We start from the raw sequence: 12,089 nt of genomic DNA, 5'->3' as shown, positions 1-12,089 counted from the left end.
CAACCTTAGGCAACAAGATTATTAGATTAAACTATTAAACTCCGTGGGTATCTTACTCTAATGAAGGGATCCAGGTGGAAGGAAGAATTGATTTACTTATTCAATAAATATTTTTTGGCTGCCTACCATGTTCCAGGAATTGTTCTATGATCTAGGTGTTGGGAATATAGAAATTCGAACTAAAAGTTCAGGTTCTCATGAAGCTTACATCCAACATGTGTATATGTATGTGTGGGAGGGGAAGATAAAATATACACTTAAATAAAAAAAGAAATAATATGTCAAGAATAAATAAGGCAAAGTGAGGGGAAAAGAAGGCTGAGAATTTAAAGGATGGAGTTATGTTGAATTACTATATCTTATAGGAACTAAATGACCATTATTCAGAATAAACATGCCAGAAGACAAAGATTTCGTAGATAATCAGAAATAGAAGATAATGAAAACTTTCACTTCCTTTGCCTGAGGTTGTTTTATTTTTACTAATTAACTAATTAATTAATCTTTCTAGATTTTATTTAAGTGCAATGATTGAGGATAGATTTGCGATCTTGTTGAACGCAGCCATATCCATGGATTGCATATAGTTCTCAAAGCAGTGATCTGCTCCTACCGCATATCTATTCCAACTTTATCATCTTCAATACGATATTTGAAGTTTTAAAATTCCATATCCCACTGGAACTAGTACGGAGGAGCCCCAGACTAAGTGGTCTGCTTTAATTCTTCTGACTTACTTCTCTAATTTTTTTTTTTAATTTTATTTTAATAGCTTTTGGGGCCGGGCACTGTGGCTCATGCCTGTAATCCCAGCACTTTGGGAAGCTGAGGCAGGCGGATCACCAGGTCAGGAGATCTAGACCATCCTGGCTAACACGGTGAAACCCCGTCTCTACTAAAAAAATACAAAAAATTAGCTGGGCCTGGTGGCATGCGCCTGTAGCCCCGGCTACTCGGGAGACTGAGGTGGGAGAATCGCTTGAACCCAGGAGCTGGAGGTTGCAGTGAGCCGAGATTGCACCACTGAACTCCAGCCTGGGCAACAGAGTGAGACTCCGTTGCAAAACAAAGCAAAACAAAACAAAACAAAAAACTTTTGGGGTACAAGTGGTTTTTTGTTGCATGCATGAATTATATAGTTGTGAATTCTGAGATTTTAGTGCACCCATCACCCAAATAGCGTATATTGTCTTAATATGTAGTTTTATTCCTAGCGCTGCCCCCTTCTAAGTCTCAAAGTCCATTACATCACTTTGTATGCCTTTGCATAAACATAGCTTAGCTTCCACTTATAAGTGAGAACATATGGTTTTTTGGTTTTTCACTCCTGAGTTACTTCACTTAGAATAATGGCCAGCAGCTTCATCCAAGTTGCTGCAAAAGACATTCATTCCTTTTTATGGTTGAGTAGTGTTCCAAGGTGTATATATATATATATCCCACATTTTCTTTATCCACTCATTAGTCAGTGGGCACTGAGGTTGGTTCCACATCTTTGCATTTGTGAATTGTAATTGTGTTGCTATAAAAATGTGTGTACAATTTTTTTTTTCATATAATAACTTCTTTTCCTTTGGGTAGATAACAAGTGGTGGAATTGCTGGACCAAATGGTAAATTTACTTTTAGTTCTTTAAAGAATCTCTGTACTGTTTTCCATAGAGGTTGTACTTATTTACATTCCCACCAGCAATGTGTGTTTCCTTTTCACCACATCCATGCCAAAATCTATTGTTTTTTGACTTTTTAATGACACTCCTCTAATTTTGCCATATCTGTCTCATTATCGCAAGGTTTCACATCTAGTGAGATAAAAGATGGCAACAGGGGCAGGTTTTTCTTTGGGGGGGCTTTCTTTGATTCATACTATGCAGGGTATTCTTCCCTTTGCCTCTTTGATTCTTTACTTTCCTCCCCCTCATCAAATCCAAATAGATAAATGTCATCGCCATCTTCACTATCTGTAGCTCCACTTCCTCTAGTACCTTCCACATTAGCAGGACCATACTTGCCTAAAGCTTTCTTCATTCCTGCTGGGCTGGCTTTTTCCTTTTCGTAAGTCTTGATGTAATTATACCAATGTAGAGCATGACACAAGTTGCCAAACAATGGACTAGAGACTGCTTCAATTACTGCCACATCTGCTTGTGATGGCACATACCCCTTGTTGCAGCTCTGGTCAGCCAGGTAATCATTGTTCACCTGGAGGCCAGTGGGGCTTTTCGGGTCTCTGAAACCCATGGCATCAGCTGCATCTGAGAGCTGGGTAGCAGCAAAAGGAAGGAGCACAGGTTGTGGATGCCTAGCGCTAAGAGAGGAAACAGGGTTGTTGTAAAGAGTGAGTGGGAGCAATGACCTTAGGGAAAAGGTCCCCACTAAAATGTGAACTTCATGAAGGCACAGTTTTGCTTTGTTTTATTCCCTCCTGTATCTCCAGTGACTAAAGAGGTACCTGGCAAATAGTAAGTGCTTGATAAATAATTGCTGATAAATGACTAAATGATTAGAAAATAGGTGATTTAGACTTTGTAAATACGGTCAAATCAATGAACCAGAGTCCCAGATTCTTCATCTATAAAATGAGGAGTACAGACTGAGCACATTTTTTTCTTTTTCTTTTTTGAGATGAAATCTCACTCTGTCACCCAAGCTGTACTGTAGTGGCATGGTCTCGACTCACTGCAAGCTCTGTTTCCTGGGTTCATGCCATTCTCCTGCTTCAGCCTCCCAAGTAGCTGGGACTACAGGCGTCCGCCACCATGCTCAGCTGATTTTTTTGTATTTTCATTAGAGACGGGGTTTCACCATATTAGCCAGGATGGTCTCCATCTCCTGACCTCGTGATCCAACAGCTTCGGCCTCTGAAAGTGCCGGGATTATAGGCATGAGCCACCCCGCCCAGCCTTGGGTACATTTTAGGATTTCATTTAGCTCTAACATTCCATTGCTGGGAAAAAAAAAAAAAAGTTGTTACTGTACCTCCTACTTCACTTTATCTACTTTACTAGGTATATTGTCATTCATTGGCCAGAAAAATTATAGTGAATGTTGTTTGTCTTTCCAGCAGCTAAGAGTACTTAAATTTTCATTTGAGTCTCCCCTGCTGATACACTTTGAAAGCAGTTGATCACCAGAAATGGACTGTGATTGACCAAAGCCAATCTCAGTAAGCCCATCTCCCTTGATGCAGTGATTGGTTGAGGCCTGGGTTCCCTAATCTAACCAGATAAGTTAGCATTTCTGTGTCAGAAACAGACTTCTGTCTCCAGACAGGCCAGTGAGTTATAGATAAAGGAATTTTTGGGAAAAGTGTTTCTTGGCTCTTCTGAGAGTACAACTGAAAGACATGTTCTCTCTTGTCTATATACTTTTATATGTCTGTGTAAGCTTGGAACCATTGTAACCACTGTGGTATCATGAAGGTAGTAAACCTTGGAATAAGCTTACACTGTAGAAGGAAAAGCTGAGAGAGGAAAAATTAAGTCTTTGATAAAATCACTGAACTCCTGCATCAAACCAACCCTAGAGCACACCCTACCTTTTGAATTTCTAGTTCATAAACCAATAAACACCTTAATTGTTTATTGAAACTTGTCTTTGATTTTTGCAGTTTTCTTTGAGGAGATAAGTTTAAATTCTTGAATCTTTAGAGTAGGATGAACTGATGATCATCTATATGATTAGAATGAGCCATACATGGGGGTGGTGAGACAGCGTTTTCAGCTCGGGATTATTTTTGGCTCTCTGTTCCTCGGAATACTTCTTTCCGGTTTACCTCTCACAACCCCACCTGGGTGATGTAACTCAACCTATTTAGGGTGGATGATGGAAATTTAGATTTTTTTTTTTTTTTCTCAGACTGTCCTAGGGCCCACGGGAGTATTAGGGAAAGCAATATATGAAGAGTTGCACTTAGTTACCAGAACATTTTCATCACCCCCAAAAAGAAACCATGTATCCATTAGCAGTCACTCCCCACTGTGCTTCCCCCAGTCCCTGGCAACCACTAAAGTACTTTCTGTCAATATGGATTTGCCTATTACCCATTTATATATTTTAAATCTTTTTTGGCTTAATAATTTACTAACCTCTTAAAATCCTCCCTCTTTGCTCTAATAGCCTTTTGGTTTAACTTAAATTAGACTGTCAACTAAACTGGAACTCTTCAAATTTAGGTAGGTTCAGTGAATAGCTATGTATTTGATTCCATAAATCTTTACAGTATAAGATATATAAGACTTTATGTTCAGTTATTCCTTTTTTATTTTGTTTTTTCCTTTAAGTTCAGTTCAAGAGTATAGAATACTGAAGAAGGAAAAAGAATATGAGAAGTAGGAGGAGGATGAGGAGAAAAAAGAAGATGAGTAGAGGGAGGAGGGATATGACAGTATCATAGAGAAAGGAAAATTTTGTTGATGAAATAAAAGAAACAGCCACTGTTGGATTCTAGAAAACATTACCCTCCTCCTCTGCAAACAAAAAGGGATGAAGGCTGGGTGTGATAACTGGTACCTGTAATCTGTAATCCCAGCACTTTGAAAGGCCAAGGAAGGAGGATTGCTTGAGGCCAGGAGTTTGAGACTAGCCTGGCCAACAGAGTGAGACCCTGTCTCTACAAAAACAAACAAACAAACCAACAAACCAGAATTAGCTGGGCGTGCTGGTGACACACACCTGTAGCCCAGGCGGAGGTGTGAAGACCCCTTGAGCCTAAGAGTTTGAGACTGCAATGAGCTATAGTCACAGCACTGCACTACAGCCTGGATGACAGAGTTAGACCCTGTCTCAAAAAAAAAAAAAAAAAAAAAAAAGAAACTCTCCATTTCCATGTTAAACCTGATTTCCTTTCAATAAGCCATCTGATCTGGATATGTGAACTTTAAATGTTTTATTAGCCATGAGAAAAGAAGATACAGCAATTTCATCATTTTGGGAAATATAAGAACATCCTTTTACTTGGTAAAGTTTAAGAGATCAGATACATGTTTTTACATAGAACAAAAGAAGAATGATTAAATGTGATATTACAAGTTTTATTTTATGAAGGTAATTTATGATTAAGAATGATGACATAAAACCAACTGTTCTAGAACAGCATGTAACAAAGCTAAGTCTATTGTCTGTCTTTTCTGATTTTTAAGCTTATGAAACTTTGTTTTGTATTATTTCCTCAAGGAAGATTAACTGAAATTCTGTATATTAAATTTTAACTCTAAAATAGCATTCCTATCACAAACTGTAGGTGAGAAATGCTGCTTCCAACAGTTTTGGTGTCAGAAAAACAGTAGAGCAAATGTTAGAAACAAATTTAAAAAGATAACTTATTTTCCATCTGCCTAGGCTTCACTGTTAGGAAGGGTTTCAATTAAAAGCCATAGCTTCAGAGTAAAGGATGCTTATTTCCAAATTTAGATGGGAATAATAACATAAGAAAGGTAGAAGAAGCAGTTATAGAGGATTAACAGAAGAATGATGAAAAAGTGTTTATGATGAATTAAAAACGATGGCAAATTTTATAAGACTTCTTTTCCTAGATGGTAGGGTCTAATTTCTCTTCATTGAATCTGGGCTAGTCATAGTGATTTCCTTGATGAATAAAGTTCACTGAGTGACTTCCAAGGCTGGGTCTCCTTGCAGCTTCACTCTTGGTCTCTTGGAATGTTTGCTTCCTGTGCTCTTCAGACTCTCCCCTCTTGAGATGCTATGTCTTGGAGTCTAGCGGCTACTCAGTGAGAAGACCCAGCCACATGGAGAAACAGCATGCAGGTGCTTGAGTTAATAGTTCCAGTTCAGCTCCTAGCTGAAAGCCAGCACCAACTGCCAGGTATCTTTGACATCTAGTCCAGATGAGCCTTCAAGTAATTGCAGTTCCAGTCAATATCTGACTGCAACTGTAGGAGGGACTCTAAGGAGAATTGCTCAATCGAGCTCTTCCTGAAGTACTAACATCTCACATTGCAAGCAAAATGAAATGGTTGTTTTAAACTATTAAATTTTTGGGTAATTTGTTATGCCACAAGAGTTAATGGAACAGTCCTGATTTTTAAAACTGCTCTAACAACTTCTGTCACATCAAGCTTTGTATGCTGAGGTTGTTAGATTTGCAAGGATAGGAGAATACAATCTGAAAACTTGCAATAAACAAGTCATGTAATTATGAGGTAGCACTATCCCACCAAGGTGAACTTTTAATGATTTTGTTGCTTAGTGAAGAATCTCCTTAAGCCTCTCTCTTATGGCTTCATTACATCTATCAGTAAAAAAACAAAACAAAAAAGACACACCAAACCAAGATAAAACAAAAACCCTACATAATAATGTCCTTTATCTCCACTCGGCTCTTGATCTGAATGATGTTAGATGGAAGGGGTCAGTACTCTGCCTGCTTGAACTTTGCTACTAGCCACCCTGCTTTTTCCCTCTCCTCTGAAGGCTGCCTTTGATTTTAGCACTCCTTTGGCCTGCCAGAATTTCAGCAGTCCCAGTAGGTTCCAGGGCAGGCTGTTCTGAGCATGACCTGCTGGCATCAAAACTGGTGTGTGACTAAATTCTGATCTGCCCAAAACATTTTCTTACTTTAGCAACAACAGTTGTTGTTGATGTGCTGCTGCTTCTTTTTTAAACTTAGTACTTGGGGTTGTTAACTACTATTAGTCCAAATATTTGAAATGTGTTTTTGGTATATCAGTCAGTCCCTGGCCCCTATCTTGTATACTCTATATGAAGTTTGAAACATATTTCAGGCCTTATTTCAAATACCTCTTTACCGGCCTGGGATAAGAGACAAAATTTATACCAACCTGTTTGAAATATTCGATTGTATAAATGCCTCATTCTTTGATTCACCACTAGGTCACTGAATTTTATTAATCCTCTCAAAGTACACACAAATCACTTTCCCATGATTTGTAATAACTATTAACCAGAAACATACCATGTTGGGTTGGTATGGTATCTTTGGATGTCAAGTATGTTGGGTCTCTACGGGTGGTAATAGAGGGCAATTGGGTGTCTTTTTTTTGGCAGATCTATTCATTTAATACAGAAGTTGCAAACCCAAAAGCCACTGCAGCAGTGTGCCAATGGGGTTGGCATGGGGTGTTAGGGTGTGGGGACTATGAGGTATATGATGAGGTATATGAATGAAGACAGTAAATTTGTAAATGCATTTTATTGCAGCATTTCTGCATCCCAAAACAAATCCTTTTTGACACCTCAGTTCTTACACTTGTTTTGTCCTTATAGAGGCCATTGTTCTTACAGTGGTTTGTTTTATAATGATGTTTTTAGTTGAATGTCTACAATGGAGACAGTTCATTTGCATATTAAACTCGTAGGAATAATTATTGTTTCCACAAATAAATATTCTTTGTCTCATTTTGCACAAAATCCATAGGGAAATCAATCTTTCATTTTCTCCTTTTCTTTTATTTTCTTTTCTGTTCTTTTTTAGTTTGAGACGGAGTCTTATTCTATCACCCAGGCTGGAGTGCAATCTCAGATCACTGCAACCTCCGCCTCCCAGGTTCAAGCGATTCTCCTGCCTCCACCTCTCAAGTAGCTGGGATTACAGGCACCCATCACCATGCCCGGCTAATTTTTTACTTTTAGTAGAGATGGGGTTTCACCATATTGGCCAGGTTGGTTTCGAACTCCTGACCTCAGGTGATCCTCATGTCTCAGCCTCCCAAAGTGCTGGGATTACAGACATGAGCCACCGTGTGTGGCCCAATTTCCCATTTTCTTTTCTTACTCTTTTTTTCCTTTTTGAGATGGAGTCTCTCTCTGTTGCCCAGGCTGGAGTGCAGTGGCATGATCTTGTCCCACTGTAAGCTACACCTCCCAGGTTCATGCCATTCTCCTGCCTCAGCCTCCCGAGTAGCTGGGACTATGGGCATCCACCGCCATGAACGGCTAAATTTTTGTATTTTTACTAGAGACGGGGTTTCACCATGTTAACCAGGATGGTCTCGATCTCCTGGCCTCATGATCTGCCCGCCTTGGCGTCCCAAAGTGCTGGGATTACAGGCATGAACCACTGCGCCTGGCCCATTTTCCCACTTTCTACACAGACATGAATGCAAAGAAATATTTCTGTGTTCTAAGAAAGTCGGTTGTCCACATATAGTGATAAATGGCAATCCATACTTGGTTTGCATGTTAGAGAAAAACAGAAAGTGGTAGTTACTGGGTTGAAATGAAAAGTGTAGGCAGCTTCTTAAAAGGACATTGTTACCCAGTTCTACCTATGTGTCATGTGTGAATGTCATAATATGGGCCAAGTTCTCCCACATTGTCTGATTTCCCATGGAAAGTAGGATTTGGATAAACATCTTCTGATTCCAAATATTGGCAACCAAGTCAATTTATAAATAAATGAGTGAGTTAAACTCAGTACACTGTGACAATAAATGACTTGAGGGCTGCCAATGGAGCATGTATCTTTAAAGGGTTGTTATAGTTTTGGGCTTTTCACATGATTATGATGTATATCATTATTAATAGCAAACATTGAGCAGATATAACCAAGGACAATTTTCTAGAGAGAGAAGTAATATCTCAAGAAGGACATGTGTGAGACAAATCCAACGTGGAATATTCAGATGCGGATAAATGGGATTAGGACTACTTGGACCCCAGTCAGGAAGAGAGCAGAGTCTTCTCTTAAGTATATCTGCCAAGTATTGTTCATCTGTTTCACAACAATGAAGGAGTAAAAATTGATTTGAAATCTATTAAAATATGCTTCCTCCAGAAAATTATTTATGTATAGGTTGTGGACTAGATTTGGGAGAGCAGGCCTAGTGTGGCTGAGACGTTGGTCAAGAACTGACTTTAAACATGAGCTAGATTTTTGGTTTTTTTAGACAGAGTGTCGCTCTGTTATCCAGGCTGGAGTGCAGTGGCATGATCTCAGGTCACTGCAACCTCTGCCTCCTGGGTTCAGGCTATTCTAGTGCCTCAGCATCCTAGTAGCTGGGATTATAGGCATGCACCACCATGCCTGGCTAATTTTTTGTATTTTTAGTAGAGATGGGGTTTCACCATGTTGCCCAGGCTGGTCTCAAACCCTTGAGCTTAGGCAATCAGCCCGCCTTGGCCTCCCAAAGTGCTGGGATTACAGGCATGGACCATTGTGCTTGGCCTACTGAAAGATTTTTTAATGAAGCTGTCTCCTGGTATATTCCCTGAATTGAGTCCAAGACAGTATGTCAAACCACTTCCTTTCCTTGAGCTCAGTTAATTGGTGGACTTCTGCCCTGGCTGAACTGGGAGATCTGATTTTTTACCTCATCCTAATTTGCAGAAATTGCCAAAACTTTTAAAATGTGGCCTTGAATTGGGCATAATTTTTAAGAAGGGAGCTGTCTTTCTGCCTTCAGTGTTTGGTGGAATAAGAGGATTGTCCCAAAAGAGTGGCTGTAGATATCTATGTAGTCTTGCACTAGTATCAGAACGCCCAGCTATTCCAGAGATTGACTGTCTCTGGGGAGCTCACAGAGGTAGCAGATTCTGTTCATACCTGAGAGTGGCATTTGAGTGCTTTACCTAGGCACCCAATGTTGAAGCACTTCAAGAATCACTAAAATCCAGTCCACTTTGTCTTGAAGATCCTCCGAATCTTTATTTATTTATTTATCTTGTTATTTCTCCACTTTTTTTTTTTTTTTTCCCTGAGACGGAGTCTCGCTGTGTCGCCCAGGCTGGAGTGCAGTGGCCGGATCTCAGCTCACTGCAAGCTCCGCCTCCCGGGTTCACGCCATTCTCCCGCCTCAGCCTCCAAGTAGCTGGGACTACAGGCGCCAGCCACCATGTCCGGCTAATTTTTTTTTTTTGTATTTTTAGTAGAGACAGGCTGTGTGCCATTGCACTGCAGCCTGAGAGACAAGAGCAAAACTCCATGTTAGCCAGGATGGTCTTGATCTCCTGACCTCGTGATCCACCCGCCTCGGCCTCCCAAAGTGCTGGGATTACAGGCTTGAGCCACCAGGCCCGGCCTATTTCTCCACCTTTAAAGGAACTTTGGAATCTTGATAGTATTTCTTCATGCACTTCTACCCCCATTTCTAATTTTGAATAAACTTTCAACCGAGACAGTGCCAGTCCCGATTCAACCAAATGTAGGCTGAAGGGCCAGAGTTTGGGATGGGGATGCTTTGGACAGGGAAATAAAATAAGCCTTCTCATTAGACACAAGAATCAGCAAGTGTGTGCACTATCAAAAAACACAAAGGAATTTAAAGATACAAAGTACAAGGAGGCAAATCAGAAAGATGGCTAAATCTGTAGCTGCAGAGGCAAGAATAAAGTTAGGGTGAGGATTAGAGAAAAAGAAAATAATCCTGGATAAAACAGAAGTGAGATTTCTGGTGAGGCCTCTCTTCCTGCTTGTAGACAGCCACCTTCTTGCTGGGTCCTCACATGGTAGAGAGAATGTGATTTTGATCTCTTTTTGTCTTATTGTAAGGGCACTAATCCCATCCTGAGAGTCCCCACCCTCATGACCTCATCTCACCTTAATTACCTTCCAAATGCCCAACTCCAAATACCATTCATTGCACTGGGGGTTAGGGCTTCAATATATGAATTTTGGGATGCCATAATTCAATCTATAGCAGGTAGTAAAATGAATGTAAATCCTCATTCCATTGTATTGGTTTACAGTTTTTTGTTTTTTTTTTTTGTTTGTTTGCTTGTTTTTTGACAGAGTCTTATTCTTGTCACCCAGGCTGGAGTGCAGTGACAGTGATCTCAACTCACTGCAATCTCTACCTCCCCAGTGCAATCGATTCTCCTGCCTAGTGTCCCAAGTAGCTGGGATTACAGGTGCCTGCCACCATGCCCAGCTAATTTTTGTATTTTTAGTAGACACAGGGTTTCATCGTGTTGGCCAGGCTGGTCTTGAACTGCTGACCTCAAGTGATCCACTCACCTTGGCCTCCAAAAATGCTGAGATTACAGACATGAGCCACTACTCCCAGCCTAGTTTACTGATATTTAGCTAACTATTGCATAATCTTCAACAGTTCCTAAGTAGAGATCTCTTCCCATTATCATACATTGCTACCTGAATTGAAAAGGCTGAATCTGGGCCAGGCACAATGACTCATGCCTGTAATCTCAGCACTTTGGGAGGCCAAGGTGGGTGGATCACCTCAGGTCAGGAGTTCGAGACCAGCCTGACTAACATGGCAAAACCCTGTCTCTACTAAATACAAAAAAAAGAAAGTTAGCCAGGTATGGTGACGCATACCTGTAATCCCATGTAATCCCAGCTGCTTGGGAGGATGTGGTAGGAGAATCACTTGAACCCGGGAGGCAGAGTTTACATGAGCTGAGATTGTGCCATTGCACTGCAGCCTGAGAGACAAGAGCAAAACTCCATCTAAAAAAAAAAAAAAAAAGAAAGAAAGAAAGAAAAGAAAAGGCTGAATCTCAGCTGCATTTAAATTTAAGGTTTTGGGATTCAGAGTCAATAACTTCAGATGAGTACCCTTCTCATAGAATTTTCTCTTCACTCTACTTATTTCTGTCTAGATCCTGTAGGAATGTTCTTTGGTGTTCTTCTTGTGCCCCTACTGAGAATGACCTCAAAGCGGACGTAGTCTATATTATATTTCCATCTCCAGCAGCTCCGCGACTAAGAACAAACAAGCCCCTTTTCAATTTTAAGGTGTATTCCTTATCAGAGCAAGGAAATGGGTGGGGATTAAAATGCCCTAGTAAACCGTGAAGAGTCACAGCCTTTAGAATCATTACACATTTATTTTTTCAGGTTAAAATAAAAATATATATATTTATGTATCTTACAGGTAATATAAATAAGTCATAGTTTCTTTTCTTTCTTTTTTTTTGAATTGAGACAGTCTTGCTCTGTCGCCTAGGCTGGAGTGCAGTGGTGCGATCTCTGCTCACTGCAACCTCTGCCGCCTGGGTTCAAGCAATTCTCCTGCCTCAGCCTACTGAGTAGCTGAGACTACAGATGCACACCACCACGCCAGGCTAATTTTTGTATATATATATATATTTTTTAGTAGAGATGGGATTTCACCATGATGGCCAGGCTGGTCTTGAACTTCTGACCTCAGG

At 40.3% G+C, this 12,089-nt stretch overlaps 1 pseudogene; it reads right to left on the bottom strand.

Annotated features, from left to right (window-relative positions):
• Window positions 1–514: 514 nt before the first annotated feature.
• LOC105514340 lies at window positions 515–2,240 on the bottom strand (annotated as a pseudogene).
• Between the last annotated feature and the right edge of the window lie 9,849 nt (window positions 2,241–12,089).

This window comes from Colobus angolensis, unplaced genomic scaffold, assembly GCF_000951035.1.
Source record: "Colobus angolensis palliatus isolate OR3802 unplaced genomic scaffold, Cang.pa_1.0 Scaffold241, whole genome shotgun sequence".
Taxonomy (NCBI): domain Eukaryota; kingdom Metazoa; phylum Chordata; class Mammalia; order Primates; family Cercopithecidae; genus Colobus; species Colobus angolensis.
The sequence above is the reverse complement of the archived record's forward strand: the minus strand, read 5'-3'. Positions and strand labels throughout refer to the sequence as shown.